Genomic DNA, 15,008 nt, shown 5'->3' with positions numbered 1-15,008 from the left:
GCGTGCCCGTCTCCTTCGCTCCCTGGACTTTGAACCCGCATGGGGAGACCTCTCTGCCTGCTCCAAAAAGCAGTAGCTCTGAGGAGGGGAGAAAAAAAGGAGACTCCAATTGCACTAACCTGGCCTGTGCCAGCAGGTGTCACTCTAAGGAAGACGCATGGGGTGATTGGAGAAGCCAGAGCAGGGGAGGAATGGGCTGACAAGCGAAATAAACCGTGAATAGGAGCCAGTGCGATCAGTGGAGGGATTGGGAATTGCAGCACGGTTCTCGGGAAATGTGCAGGGAGAAAGAACTGATCTGACTGCCCGCGTTGGCCACTGACTTTAAGTCACTTTAAAATATTCTGCAACTTTACTCTGAATTCCTCTGTAACTGTATCGGAGCTTTACACGGGGCCTTCCTCCTGACGCTTTTGACACGCCCATGTTTGTATTTGCACGTATCATCGCACCTGTCGATAATTTCCAAGCGGTTGCATGAGTTTAAAACAGGTCCCTCGTCACCCCATACTGAGCAAAGGTGTGATGGGAAAGCTAGGAAGGTGTCCGGCAAAGAGGACTCTCTGAGTCTGAAATTGATCAGGTGCCTCATAATCCTGACTGAGCCCCACCAGAGACACGCCCGCAACCCAACAAGGCTCTTCCCCCAGCCGTCAAACACGTTCCTCCCTGGCTGGCTGGTCCTTTGAGTCATGCTGGGATCAGCCTGGCCCGTGACTTAGCAGCTAGCCCTCAGCCTCACGGAGGCCCTGGCCAACATAAGGACTAATTTAGTAACCCCAGCTGGGTCAGAATGGGGCTTAATTAGAAAGACTGACCCCAGCTGGGAGAGCATTGCTTAAATGGAGCTATGAACTCAGCAGAAAAGGAAGACCCCAGCAGTAGCGTACTGAGGAAGGGGGCCCTGCCCCCGGGCGCTGGCCTGTGGCGGGGGGGTCAAAGTCCAGGCCCTCCTCCTCGGAGCTGTCCCCTGTCACAGGCAGCCAGGCCGTACTCCCGGCCCCTCCGGCCCTGCACTGGGCACAAGGAGGGAGCTGCAGGGACCAGAGCCCGTCAGGCCCCCCTCCTCCCCCACCACTGCCGCTGGGCAGCCCCCGCCACCCCCACAGCGGAGGGAGAACGGGAAATGGGCCCGCGTACACCCCCCATGGGGCTGCTGCCACCGCTGCTGCTGCCAGCGGAGGAGGGAGTTGGGGAGAGCGGGACATGGGCCCGCAGACCCCCTTTCCCCCCGCATGGTGCTGCCGCTGACCGGAGGGGGTGCCAATGTAAGTATGGCCCCTGAGTACCACTGGACCCCGGAGGGCAGAGCAAGGGGAATTTCTGTCCGGGAAGAGCCTGAGAAAGTCAGGGTGAGTCACCCACAGGGAGCAGGGTGGGCTCCTAGGGAAGGGAGCCCAGAGATAAAGGCCTACAAGGAGCAGGGAGATCCTCAGAGGCAAACTGTCGGAAGGAAGCGGTAGGGGAATCCTGCTGGGGAAGAAGCAAGATAAGAGAAGCTCTGCCGGGGCCAGGAGGCAGGGAACTTCAGTGCAGCCGGAGAGGGGCAGAAGAACTGTTCGTTTGGGCATTTGTTTTGGACTTTAAGTTGGGCTTTTTCTTACTTGGAAGGGGAGTGAACTGTTCCATGACGTGGCTGGCAGGCCAAGCCACAGCAAACCCAGAGAAGGAGTCCGGAGAAGACAGCTGGGACTGGCCATGGAAGTGCCCACTGGAGGGGGTATGGGTCTGAGGTGTGAAGTCCCCTGCAACGCCATGTCCGGGCACGAAGGGGCATCCGAGAGGTGAGGAGGTGTGCAAACACTCCACCTATTGAATCTCCTGTCCAGGAGAGTAGATGACTTTTACAGCAAAGCTTGGAGGTCCCCAAATCCCACCTAGGGATGGGGGGAAGGCGGAATTATTACAATCCCCATTTCACAGATGGAGGAACTGAGGCCCAGAGAGTTTGACTTGCATGTGGAATTTGTGGGAGAGCTGGGATTGAACACTGGTTCCCCCAGCCTCCCAAGCCACACTTCAGCCACAGCCTCTCAGAGGAACTTCAGCTGCCCCTTAACTTGTCTGAACACACAGGCTTTACCACTGCCGGCATACACTGCAGTATACACTGCCATATGCTATGTATGTACTATGTGGTGTAAACGCCTTCTACTGGCAAAGCTGTGCTTTTATCAGTGTAGCTTATTCTACCACCCCCAAACAAAACCAACTATACTGGTAAAAGTGCTACTTTGCTGGGGCTGTGGCTGGCACTTTGAGGCATCACACCTCTTCGTACCTATGACCGGCAGCCCTATGCTGGAAGACGTCTGTAGTGTAGACATAACCTGCTATAAATGTGCTTATGCTAGTATAGCTATTTCTGTACAGGGGGATAAGAGGAATAAGCTATACAGGTCCCTTTCTATCAGTATAACTAAGTCAACACTAGGGGTTTAACGATATCTGTAGAAAAACACCAAAACAAATCCCTAACTGACATAGTTATCAGTAGAAGAACCGTGTGTAGACCAGGATTTACATACAGCAACCTCTGGAAGGGGAAGACCGCAGGCAAAGGCACAGTATGCTGAAGGTGAAGGGACTTTTCCAAATGTGAGGTGAGGACACCAGCACAAACCCTGACTCTTATAGGAAGTGCCCTAGAATTCTTAGTGTCCATCCATCCCATAGAGCCCCCCAGCCCACTAAGGGGACCTCACTTCATTGGAAAGAGGAAGTGTTGAGTTGAACCTGTTGGGATTGGAGCCTCCTGGGGCCATCTCCATCCATCCAGAGACGAGGGAGAGCCCCCAGGAAATTCCTGGAGCCCTGGCAAGTTTGCGTTAAACTTTGTAAACCCCCCTCCAGTCCTATTAGAGATGAGCCCAAAGCCACAAAGTGTATACGTGGCTCTGAATTTACAACCCTCCAGAGACTGGAGGTAGTTTGTGCCTGTTGTGGTATCTGGGCATAGCATCCATCCTGCTATTCTAATGCAAACAGAACTTAATGCGCTAAACCCAACCTGCACGCCGATCTTTCGGTACGGGGCAATTAGAACACGGGAAACGGGAACACTGCAATCAGGTGTGAATGTGACAGCAGCTGGGGGCAGCAGATGGTGAGCATTGCCAGTGTGGGGAGTGGGCTGACAGTGTGAGGCAGGGGTGTAGGCACCGCAGGAGACAGAGCGACGTGGACAGATGGCTGGCATTTGCAGCGTGATTGCAGATGGTTGGCATGGCAGCAGCAGTAGCTCTGGCTGGGGTGTGGGCAGGGGAGGGTCTCAGACATTTTTTGCTGGGACACCCTTTGAAAATATTTCAGGCTGTGACGACCCCCTCCCAAAAAGTGACACCCCTCCATGCCACGCCACCCTTACTTCTGCACTGCTGCTGGGGGCAGCGCTGCCTTCAGAGCACCCAGCCAGCAGCCGCTGCTCTCCGGTCACCCAGATCTGAAGGGCTCTGGCTGTCAGCCGTGCATGGGGCTGACATCCGCAGCCATGGCATGCGTGAGGGCTGACAGCTCACGCGACTCCCCCCCATAATAATCTTGCAACCCCTTGAGGGGTCCCGAACCCCAGTCTGAGAACCCCTGCCCAGAACTGGTATAGAGGAAGGAAGGAATGGGGTCGACGGGGCGAGATGAGCTCCTAGTGTGACGTGTCAGCCATGAAGACAGCAAGAGTGATTTTGTGTGTATGTGTGTGTGTGTGTTTGGGATACAGACGTGTTAATGGGCGTGTGTGTATTTTATACGCCAGTAAGCGATGGAATGTACTGCAACAAGTCTGACGCTAGCTAGGAGTTCCCTGTTGTCACTATTTCTGCATGCAGGTCATGTTAATCTTCACAGCAATAACCGGTTCAGATCCTCCGACTGCCAGTACATAGCCCCCTTCTGCTTGAGCTAAAGGAGACTCTTATTAGCAGGACAGGGCCTGTGACACACAGTTGAGAAGTTCCAATTGCATTTTGGAAGGTATCCCCTCCTTCCCCCCCCCCCTTCACTGTGTATTATTTTCCCTCCCTTCAGCATAGTTACATTAACAAGCATCTTCTAGTTTTATTTCTTTAATTTTGGCCCAGGAAAAGAGGATACAGCCTCAAAATGTGAGGAAACAGAGTAGCTGAGATGCACCTTATTCCTCTTTTGGCACCTTGTTTCATTTCAACAGTTCAGTTTCTTGCAAACTTCCTCCCTCTTCAGAAACTTAGTTTGATCTGGCCCACCCCTATCTGGTGCACACTATGCTGGCCATATAGTGTATATACATGTGTGATTTCATGTGGTGTAGGTGACACAACAGCCTTCCTATCTGGTAATGTACCCCTTTCTCACAGGGACTTTTTGTTTTTTTGTTTTTTAAATGACTGTACCCATAGCGAAGAGCATAACATCTAAAAAAGCCCTTTCTGAGAGGTTATTTTCAGAATGCCTGGGGTTTCCATGTCCTGTTCCCGCCTGGGAGGAATATTCTGTGCATAACCTTAGAGAGGGACTTCTTCTAAGGGGCTTTTCTACTGGAGTAATTGGAGAAGGCTTGGTGTTCCCGGAAAACAGCCCAAGCCAATGTAGGGAGCTTTTCTTAAGTCACCGCTGCAGAATGGTGGGCCTGTTTGATATTTTGGCCTAACCTCCTCTAATAAGGAGCTGGAGGCAATCCAGGAACCAGTTCTCAAAGGGGAAACTGTGAAGATAGACCCCTCAAGAACATTACAGTTTTATGGCTAGATAGAGATAACTGCCTTATACTTCCAAACACTCCCAGCCAGAACCACAAAGAGGGCATTGCTTTATTCAAAGCATATCACCTCCTCTGACACTGCAGCTCACATCCACACAGGGGAGTTTCTCGGGTCCCTTGCTCTGCGGTTTACCTGGCAACGGATTCCGCAGCAGGCCTCCTGTGTTAACTGTGTCACTGATGACTGTACTTCACCTACACAGTTATCACCACACCTGCTGTAGATGGACCCAGGCAGATTTGCCAAAGGCTTTAATTCCAGTGCCTTTGCCTTCTAGACTGGTTAATTAACTTCTTCTGGTGGGAACGGGCGTTCTGATTTTCCTCCACCTTTGTTTTGGGTGTGAAGATACAGTTGTGATTTTATCTTGTGTCGTGCAATCGCCTTCCACTTTGTTTCTGGAGTCCATGTTGGTCTCTGGTTTATAGCTCTTAGGTGCAGGTAGTCTATAACGCTGGGATCTGCAGAGGAGCAGGTACAAATTTCAAAAGTGCCTAACTTCGTGCGTTGGGTACCTAAGCCCTATTGACTTTCAGTGCAACTTAGATGCCTGAGTCATTTAAATGCTTTTTGAAAATGTTACCACACAGCTCCCGCTTGAATTTCAATGGGATTTGGGTGCCCAACTCCCTTAAGCGCCTCTGAAAATCCCAGTCTAAATATCTAAGACTGCTCCTGTAGATGGATGATGATGGCAAAAAACGACAGTTCTGGTTCCTTTTCCCCAACCAGGTTTGTGTCCCTGAGTCATTCACTTAACTTACTGTGCCTCTGTTTTCCCATTTGTAAAAGGATATGAATACTTTCCTTGCAAGGGTGTTTGGAGAATTGACTGCTAAATAGTTGCAAATATGTTTTTGATCCTCAGAAGAAAGATGCTGTCACAGTGTGAATTATCACCGTTATTCATATTGAAATTGTTAATAAATAACTAAGTGGCAGAGCCCAGTTTTCAAGCTGGAGGAGACTTTTATATTCCCCTGTAAGGAGAGCCACTTGCCATTTTTCCCTCATTGCCGAATTAAAAGGAAAGTTAGTTTTCAATCTGAGCTTGTTTCTCAGCTACAGTGTTTTCCTGCTCTGGCTGCTTTTAATTCAACTGGACCGAAAAAAAGGAGGCAGATGAAGTTACCGTTTGCATCGCCTCCTTTAGCATCAAAGTAACAAACCTGCTGAGCATTCAAACTACCAAAGCCATTGATTCTGAAACACACGTCACCTAGCCTCAGTGCTATGGGCCCAATCCTGCTGGATGCTGACCTCTTTCAGCTCTCACTGAGCACCTTATAGGACCAGGCCTTTAAAGATCAACCTACGTGCCTCCACCAGATGTTTGTAGCTGGAACCCAACTACCAGAAATAAAATACAACCAGAGTTAGCATTTGGAAAGTGCATTCACTCACCTCTGCGTACAGCCAGGGCAGCAAATCCATGTTGTCTAGCACTGCATCAGGGCCGTGGTCCTGCCAATGTGAAATCAGTGGGCTATGACACCTGCTTGCAGTGAACTCATGATTATAATGAAACTCCATTGAGAAAAAAAATCCCCAAATGCTTCCAATACGACTGTTTCAATCCTGATCATATTGCATCTCTGCTTGCAGTGAAGGTCCCTCGGTGAGAGGTAGGAGAGGGAAGAGCTTCCATCTGCAGTGTGGTTCTTATGTACTTTTTAAAATAACCCACCGTCTTTCATGTTTGCCGCCTAGTTCCTTCTCCAGGAGCGATGACTTGAAAATGAAACGGGGCAAGCCACTTTATAACTCAGGACTTCAGCAAGAAAATGAAACGCTCGCAAAGGGAAAAAGAAAAAGCCTGGGTCTCGGGGTCATAAGTTGCTATTTTGCATGCTTCATTTTCAGTTTAGCTAAATTAAGAATAACCCAGAATCCCCAGAAGATAGTTTTGTGCTGTATGCGCCGGTGCCCAGTCTGGGCCTCGTGAAGTGGTTCGGATGTAGCTAAATTTATGGAAGTTCTTTCCCCATGTTTTCCTGTGAAGAGTTGAGGGATTTCCAAACAGATCTATTTAAGAGCAGAGAGAGAAGGGAGGAAAACACATGGAATATTTGCCCCATGATTTTTCTCTCTGTTCATTATTGTGAGCATAATACAGAGTGTGCATGTTGCCTATCTAACATCTTGACCACATACAGCAGTGGCATACCGAATTCCTTTTATTTAAGGGGCAAATTGCATCAGGCAGTAGTTTAGATACAGTTCTTGAATACTAAGGCCCAATCCTGAGACGAGAACCTCCTGGTACAATGGGACTACTCACAGGTTATATATATACTAATATAGAGCTTGAGTCTGAGATACCCTAGTGCCTATAGCTTATCTGCCCATGTAGTTGACTTTGCAGGATTGGGACCTAAGTTATTATGTGAGACTTAGCCAGGGGAACATCTAGAGTCCATTGAGCACAAACAAGAAAAAAGTTTGTAATTTCTTAGTGACTGATCACAGGTTATTATTGTTGTTCCCCATTTTACAGACCAGGTAGACTGAGGCGCGAAGAGTAACAAGTTGCCTAAAGTCACACAGTGAGTTGTGGCACAGCCAAGAACTGAGCCATGGAGCTGTGTCTCCCGATTAGGCCATGTTACTTCCCTGTCAAAGTCATTGGGATTTGACACAAATAATGAAAAAGACAAAATACTTTATTGGTACTGTGGTGTTTGCAGCAGGACCGCATCGTGCGCGGCACCGTACAAACACAGAACAAAAAGGCAGTCCCAGCCCAAAGAGCTGGCAAGCTAAGTGGTTAAAGAACCTTAGTTAAAACTGTTCCATAAACGTGAAAACATAACCCCAAAACGTCAAATGCAGCAAGTTCATAGCATACAACATGCGTGTGAGGAGGGAGCAGGGAGAGGACTAAAAAATAGTTATAGGCCTTGATCCAAAGGAGTTAATGAAAAGACTCTCAGTGGGTTTTGGATGAGACTCGTAGTGAAAAGCTCTTGGTCAACCTGGTTACGTGAAATCTTTTTCTCAACATAAAAAGGGAATTCATCTCCCTATGTGACTTTCCATAAGCTGTAACTCTGCCCTCCTTGTGCTCTGAAATCACATACCTTCTCCCTTCGCTTGCCTAATGCAAGTCACATGTGGACATTGTGCCCTGCCTCGTGTGCTGAGAGATGTGAAAATAACCTGCCCTGGCAGAGCTTTCTCACTGGTTTGTTTGTAGTGCGCTCTCTGAAAGAACTGATGTGCGAGTATCCTGTTGCTGTGCATGGGGTACCTGATGGTAGGCAAAGGGATGCAGTTGCAGACACGCAACGCCCTGTGCTAAAATGCCCCTCTACCCATGCGTTTGTGCGTGTGTCTTTAACTAGGTGTCATTTTTCAGTGGTAGCGTGCCAGGCCCGCAATGCAGCTGTTGCCAAGATAAATGTCCATGCTTCATACAAAGAAAAATTCCTTGTAAGTGGCCAAGTACAAGGTAGACTTGCCCCAGGGGCAGGTCTTGCTTTCACATAGAATTTTTGGCAGGAGAAAAAGAAATGACAGAGCTGGCTTTGTGAAACTCACTACTGCTAGACGCTCCCAATCCAAGGCGGGCAGGGTTAGGATGATGAGTAGGTCCCCGGAATTGATCCCAAACTCAGCTTTTTATTCTTAAAAAGAAAACAAAAATATTAAAGGAATGGGTGTGGCCATTTTTCATTTCTCCAGGACGTGTGACACAGAATAGAGCGATTTGGCTGCCTGTGAAGTGGGAACTGAACACATCGTCCAAGAACGCAGACGGGAAAAGGGGTGTTTGCATTTTTAGGGGAATGAAAGTTAGCGGCTCTCTGGAGGTAATTCAGAGGGGGATGGTGAAGGGAAAGCTGTAACTGTGGGGGGAAAAGTGACTGTCCTTTTGCTCTGTGTTTGTACAGCACCTAGCATAATGGGGCCCTGGTCCATAACTAGGGCTCTTAGATGCTACCATGACCCAAATGATAATCAATAATATGTATGTACATATGTCTGTGAGTGGGTGGGTATATACATATACTGTTTGTTGGAAAAGATGTACCAGTAGAACTGTGTTAGCAAATCTCCCCAGTGCAGGTGCAACATATTCTGGCAAGAGTCCTCCTGTGAGCAGCGCTTGTACATGACATAAACTATATCAGCCAAGGGACCTTTTCCAGCATAAGTGTCCATGTATCACCAACAGACCCCTGTCGTTGGCAGGTGGGATCAAACCTGGGATCTAACATATGAGTCTCTATGGCATGAACTGAAAGCTATCTAGCCCCTTAGCTAAGGCTGTGTCAGGTTCACCAAGCTCTCGCTGGACTAGGTGCCCCAAGCGGGGGACAGAGCACCACACCAAGCAGGCATGGGATGCATCTGCTCGAGGGCTTTTTGCTGGTGTCAAAATGTCATAAAGACTCAAACCTCTAGTTGCCATTATTATACCAGCTAAAGCAGCCAGTGTAGACCTGACCTAACATGAAAGTGGATCAGAAAGGCACCTCACAATGTGGCGAGTTCTCAGGCAGGTGCTACTCCTGCAGATGAGCTGTCTGGTAAGGGGAGCATCATGCAATGGAAATCCTTCTTCTGGAAGGTATGTGAGAGATGCTCACACCTCACGGGGCAAAAAGACGCCTGAGCTCCGTAGGCTGTGTGCATAGGTCCTTCTGCTCCCCCGGCCAAGGAACTGAACCCAAAGGGTATGTCTCCATGGTGATAAAAAACCCATGGCACCGAGTCTTAGAGCCTGGATCAGCTGACTGGGGCTTAGGGGGTTTGGGCTGCGGGGTAGACATTCAGGTTCTGAGACCCTGCGAGGGGGATGGGTCTCAAAGCCCGGGCCCGAGCCTGAATGTCTACGCTGCAATGTTATTGCCCTGTAAACCTCATCTGACCTGGGCCGGCATGCTGAGGGCCTTTTATCGCAGTCTAGACATCCCCACAGCCTGTTTTGAACCTGGCGGAAGGGAACCTGGTGCCAGGCAGAAATGTGATCATATGTGCTTGCTGGAAATCAAATGAGGCTGGGAGGCTAAGGCATCTCAGGGAGTTGGGCGTCTCATCCCCCTACACTCATTTGAGAATCTCAGCCTGAACCACCGTTTAGAGTGCCTGGGTGGGTGTGACACACTGGTCCCTGGACCTTGAGTGCTTCTAGAAGGCTCAGCTGGGTCTGCGGCACTGCCGTGCATTACCAGCCAGTCAAGGGTAATTGTATCATCCAAGCAAATAAATGAAAATAGAGCCTATGTTACATTATTTGACAGGCTCAGCAGAAGGGTGAAGGGCAGCCCTGAGGATTAAAGTAAGTGGGAGCGTAACCAAGACTTGTAGTCCTAGGTACAGACTTTTCTATCAACCAAGAAGACAGACTATTTATTTGAACAAGAGCTCGTACAAGTGGAGATTTTTTGTAACAGATATTCTATATGCTTATGATTTTTAAAAGAATTAAACACGGCAAAGAAGAAACATCTTTAAATGGTCTGTATATAGTGCTGGCTATGTTTTCAAAGTCTTCCAGGGAGTGGTGCTGGGAATTAGTCATGCGACTTCCATTAAAGACAATCATGTAGCTGAAACCCCTTCATGATGATTTGCAAATTCTCCCCAAATGTTCTTTGGAGGGAAGTACATGAAACAATATTAAAAGTATTCTGCACCCGCATGCACTCTTCCTACACACGCACATGCTCTGCCTAGGGATGAATTTCACCCTATTATCATTTGAAGGCCAGCAGCAGGCCCATAATAGCCACTTAAATTTTCAGGATGTTCCCGGCCCTATGCACAGGCGAATATCACCCAAAGTAAATAGCTCACAAAGGTGATGGATGCTCTATGGACTGTGGCCCTCTGGGGAGAGGGGAGGACGTTGTCAGCCCATTTTTCCTCTAGTTTTGCTTTTTGTGGGGTTCATATCCTCTTGAGTTTCAGTCTGAGTTTCAGTGTGAACCCCCACATCCTCAATTTTTGTCTGGTTTCCAATCAAAGCCATACAAGACCGACATGCATGTGACTCTGGGCTCACTCCCAAATCTGGCGAATCACTTGCTCTGAAACCTGGCCTTGGTTCACTAAAATGCTTGCAGAGATTCCAAAAAATCCAGACCAGGTTTTAGGTTTGCTCTTTGGGGCAGGTATTTATACTTTATTTATTTGTTATTAGTCATTTCCAAGGACCCCGTTGTGCTAGGTGCTGTACAAACACAGAACAAAAAGACAGTTCCTGCCCTGAAGAGCTGACAATATAAGTAGTTAAAGAACCTAAGCTAAAATCATTACAGAAATACGAAAACATAACTTTAAAACCTCAAATGCAGCAAGATCATTCATAGAGTAAGGTATGGGGAAGGAGTGGTATTGTGTGGTGGGGGGAAGGAGCAGGGAAAGGACTAAAACAGTAAATACAGGCCTTGATCTAAAGGTTGTTGCAGTTAATGAAAAGACTCAAGGTAAGTTTTGGGGCAGGAAATATTTTGTTGTTGTTCTGTGTCGTCTTCCTCTGTATCTGGAAAGTGCCTACCTCATTTTGGGTTTAACATAACCTAAATTATACATTATACTAAAACCTCAAACTGAACACACTTTGCTTCTAGTGAGGGCTATTTTCGGATGGAATGTTTTGCCGCTGGAGAATTCTGATTTGTTGAAAGGAAAACGTTTTGCATAAGGGTGTTGATTTCAATGAAAGTTTGTTTAGAAAGAAAAATTTAAAAAAAAGCATTTTGATATTTTGATGTTTTGGATATTTTGAAATTACTTTTTGTTACCTTTTAAAAAAACCTTTACTATATAATTAGGCTTGGAAGGATTAGATTTTTGTCAGTAAATGTCGATTTCACTGCACACACACACACACCAACAAAACAATATTTCCATCGACAATAATTGCAATGTACAGATAGGCAAAGTAAGAAAAATGCTGCCTGAGAACCTGTTAGAATATGATGTAAGGATGTGTATTTTGACATGTGATTTTGACAATTCATGTTTTAATGACTATAAAGCTTTAACTTTTTGAATCTCAGCATCTACTGTCATTAAATAACTATTGTCATTAAATAATTGTCTGAGCCCTCTGTTTTCTGTCCCCACATAACTTTTGCCCAATTGTGAAAATTTAAATTGATACATTTTTAAAAAAATGCTTAAAAATAAACATGGATATTATCCATCAATTTAAAAAAATAAATAAAAATGGAATTCTTTCTAGCCTATCTATATAAAATGTAAAATTAACATCAAAATCAGAATGAAATCTCTCAATGTTATCAAAACATTTCAAGCAACCCAGAATGATTTATTTCAGAAATTCATCTCATGGGAAATTGAAAATTTTGGGCTTTCATTCTGTTTCAGAATAAGGGAAAAAATTTTGAACTCTTGGCATTCCCCAAAAAATCTGATTCTGGCTAAATTCTATTTGCCTTGTTTTATTAGGAAAACTCCACAGACCTCTAGTAAAAACACCCTGATCTAATCCATTTGTTTTTAAAGATGAGTAATTTAGAGCTTCTATTTGCACTGGTGCAAATCCATCTGAATGGCAATGATTTCAGTGGAGTGAATTAATTTGATTTCTGGGGAATTAATCTGGATTTACCCTGAGGTAACTGAGAGCATAATCCTGTCCTAAATCTCTTTGAATGCTTCACTATCATAGTACAGAGAATAACGAGAGCCGCACACACAGCTGTTAAAAGGCCTTTCTTCTGGTGCTCTAAAATTTAAAACACGTCTGGAACAATAAAAAAGAGGATTGTGAAAGTCTTGCGTTAGCCGAGCAGTTACCTCCATTGTCATTCCTGCTGCAGCTGCAGAAGTTTTCTCTCTTGTAGCAGCACTGTTTTCCTTGCTTTCAAGTAGCTCCGCTTTATAATGAGAGAAAAGTGACGCGTCTGCCAGTCTGCCCTGAAATACAAGGCTCCCAGAAGGTGAATTTGTGAATGGTTGACTGGTCATTATGTGTCGGAGGGTCATAATTTTTTTTTCCATTCCAGTGCAGGGAGGAAGTTTGCAGGATGTTATCAGCATCCTGTTTCTGTGACCTGCAGAGCAATAGCATGTAAATATGTCTCCCATTCACCACACCCTAGCGTCAACCTTTTGGCTCCTGTCTGCTAGCCATGTTTGGTAAGATTAATGTGTTTTTCAACTAGATTGTGGACAGAAATGCATAGATAATTGGGTCAGGTTTTTATGGTGTAAATTGTGTGTGTGCATGGAGAGGAACCTGACACAATTGGTTAGGAACTAGAGAAATCTATTAATATCCTAGTATCCATTGGTATTAAGTCTATAATGAGTTAATGGAAGCATTTTTAATGATACTGCATTGGACAGCATTTGGGCTGTCACTTCATATTGCATTGCGTTGTACCCACTTGTACACCTAGGACCTGATGCAGAGAAGCACTTCAGTGCACGAGTTGGTTCCATTAACTGATTAATGAGACCACTCACCTATTTAAAGTTAAGCATGCGCTTAGGTACTCAGCTGAACTGGGACCTTAGACAATAGAGCAGACAGTTGGGACAGAGAATGTGTTTATTAGACATAGATTCACCTATTACATAACACTAACTATATGAATAATAAATATATTTTTAAATATGGGTGTTATTTCTTTCATCAAAAGTAAGAGCTATGCAGAAAAATGGTTGTATTTTACCTGTGTTTTGGAAGGTCTCACACGGAGGATTGAATGGTTCTGGAGCTTCCCTGAGTTTATTATTATTATTTATTAATATTATTATTATTAAAGTATTAATATTAATTTCCTAATTGTCATTAGCATTCCAGATGTTGGCCATTATTTAATCACAAGGCCCTCATCATTAGAACCAATTGGAATCTTTTGACAGAACAGATTTCTGTAGTTTTGTGGAAATCTAAGTGTTTTGTGAGAATGTGTTGATTTCAATGAATTTTTGGATGGAAAAGTTTCTGAATGAATCATTTTGATTCTCACACTTAGTTTCAGTCATGTCAAAACATTTTGTTCAACTTTGTTTAATTTTTACTTTAGAATCAATATAATACTTATAATATATAATTATATCGTATTATAATATTTATATTCTATTTATACATATTCTATTTCATACTGTGCTGCTCAGACATTATCAAAATGAACTGATTTTACATTAGTCAAATGAAACAGTTCAAAGTTCTCAATCAAATTCTTGTTGGAATTTTCATTCCATGAAAAATTCTGAAATTTCAGCTTGTGATTCAGATTCAGAATGGCAACAGATTTTGAAATGTTTGAAATTCCTGTGGGAAGGAAATCCCAGTCTGTCAATCACTAATGAGAGCCTCCTGGGTATTTGCAAATAACAATTTATCTCTCCTTTCCCAGTCTTTAGGATAAATCGCTAGATTAGATCATATTGCGTTTCTGTAAGTATCATTATCTCCATTTTATAGACGAGGAGATTGACGCAAGTCAGTAGGAATTTGCCAAGGTCACCCAAGACTCCAGAATCAGAGGCAAGTGTGTCTAGCCACTAGGCCACATGGCCTCATTAAGAACTGGCTGCTCTGCAGCTGTTGAGCTTTTGACCTGGTTGCTGAGGGCAAAGCTTGTAGCACCAAGAAGGAAAGTAGATAAACCCTGTAGTGAAAGTCCTGCCACTACTGCCTTGTCCAGACACAGCCCTTGGGCTCCTTCATGGCAATTTTCTATTATCACAGGTCCTGTCAACAGCAATCTTGCACTGAGGGTCCTAGAGAAAGCACCATGTGCTTCCCTGTTCTCATTTTTCCTAACCATTTCTTTCTTCTCCCAAGGCATCTGTCTTCTCAGTGAGAAATTGCTCCCTGAGGCAGTTTGAAAACACAAAAGAGCATGTAATAGAAACAATAAATTACACTTATGGCCTCAATTCTGCCAGAAGATGCTATAGATCATGCCATTTTCAAGCTGTATTAATTGAATGTGCTGACAGACAAACATCTGTAGTTATTGTTATCACAGTGCCCTGGCTTTGCTGTCATCTAGATCACAACCGTTAGGATGAGACCACACCTTAAAGGTTACAGGGTAGGGAGTGATCTGTTAATTTTTCTTATCATCACTAATGCGTTTATTCCAGGCCTATAAACTCTGCCATCTTGTTCTCTGGAGACCCATTTGTTGTAAACAATCAATGGTACGAAGATACTATGTACCTCAGGTAAAATCCTGACTTCACTGAACTCAGTGGCAAAACTCCCATTGCCTTCAATAGGGCTCGGATTTCACCCCTGATTTGTAGAAGTGCTGAGCGCCCACAACTGCAAATCAT

This window comes from Emydura macquarii, unplaced genomic scaffold (assembly GCF_026122565.2).
Source record: "Emydura macquarii macquarii isolate MOO-44397 ecotype Brisbane River unplaced genomic scaffold, CSIRO-AGI_Emac_v2 contig_561, whole genome shotgun sequence".
In the NCBI taxonomy this organism is placed as follows: Eukaryota; Metazoa; Chordata; order Testudines; family Chelidae; genus Emydura; species Emydura macquarii.
This window is presented reverse-complemented; position numbering follows the sequence as displayed.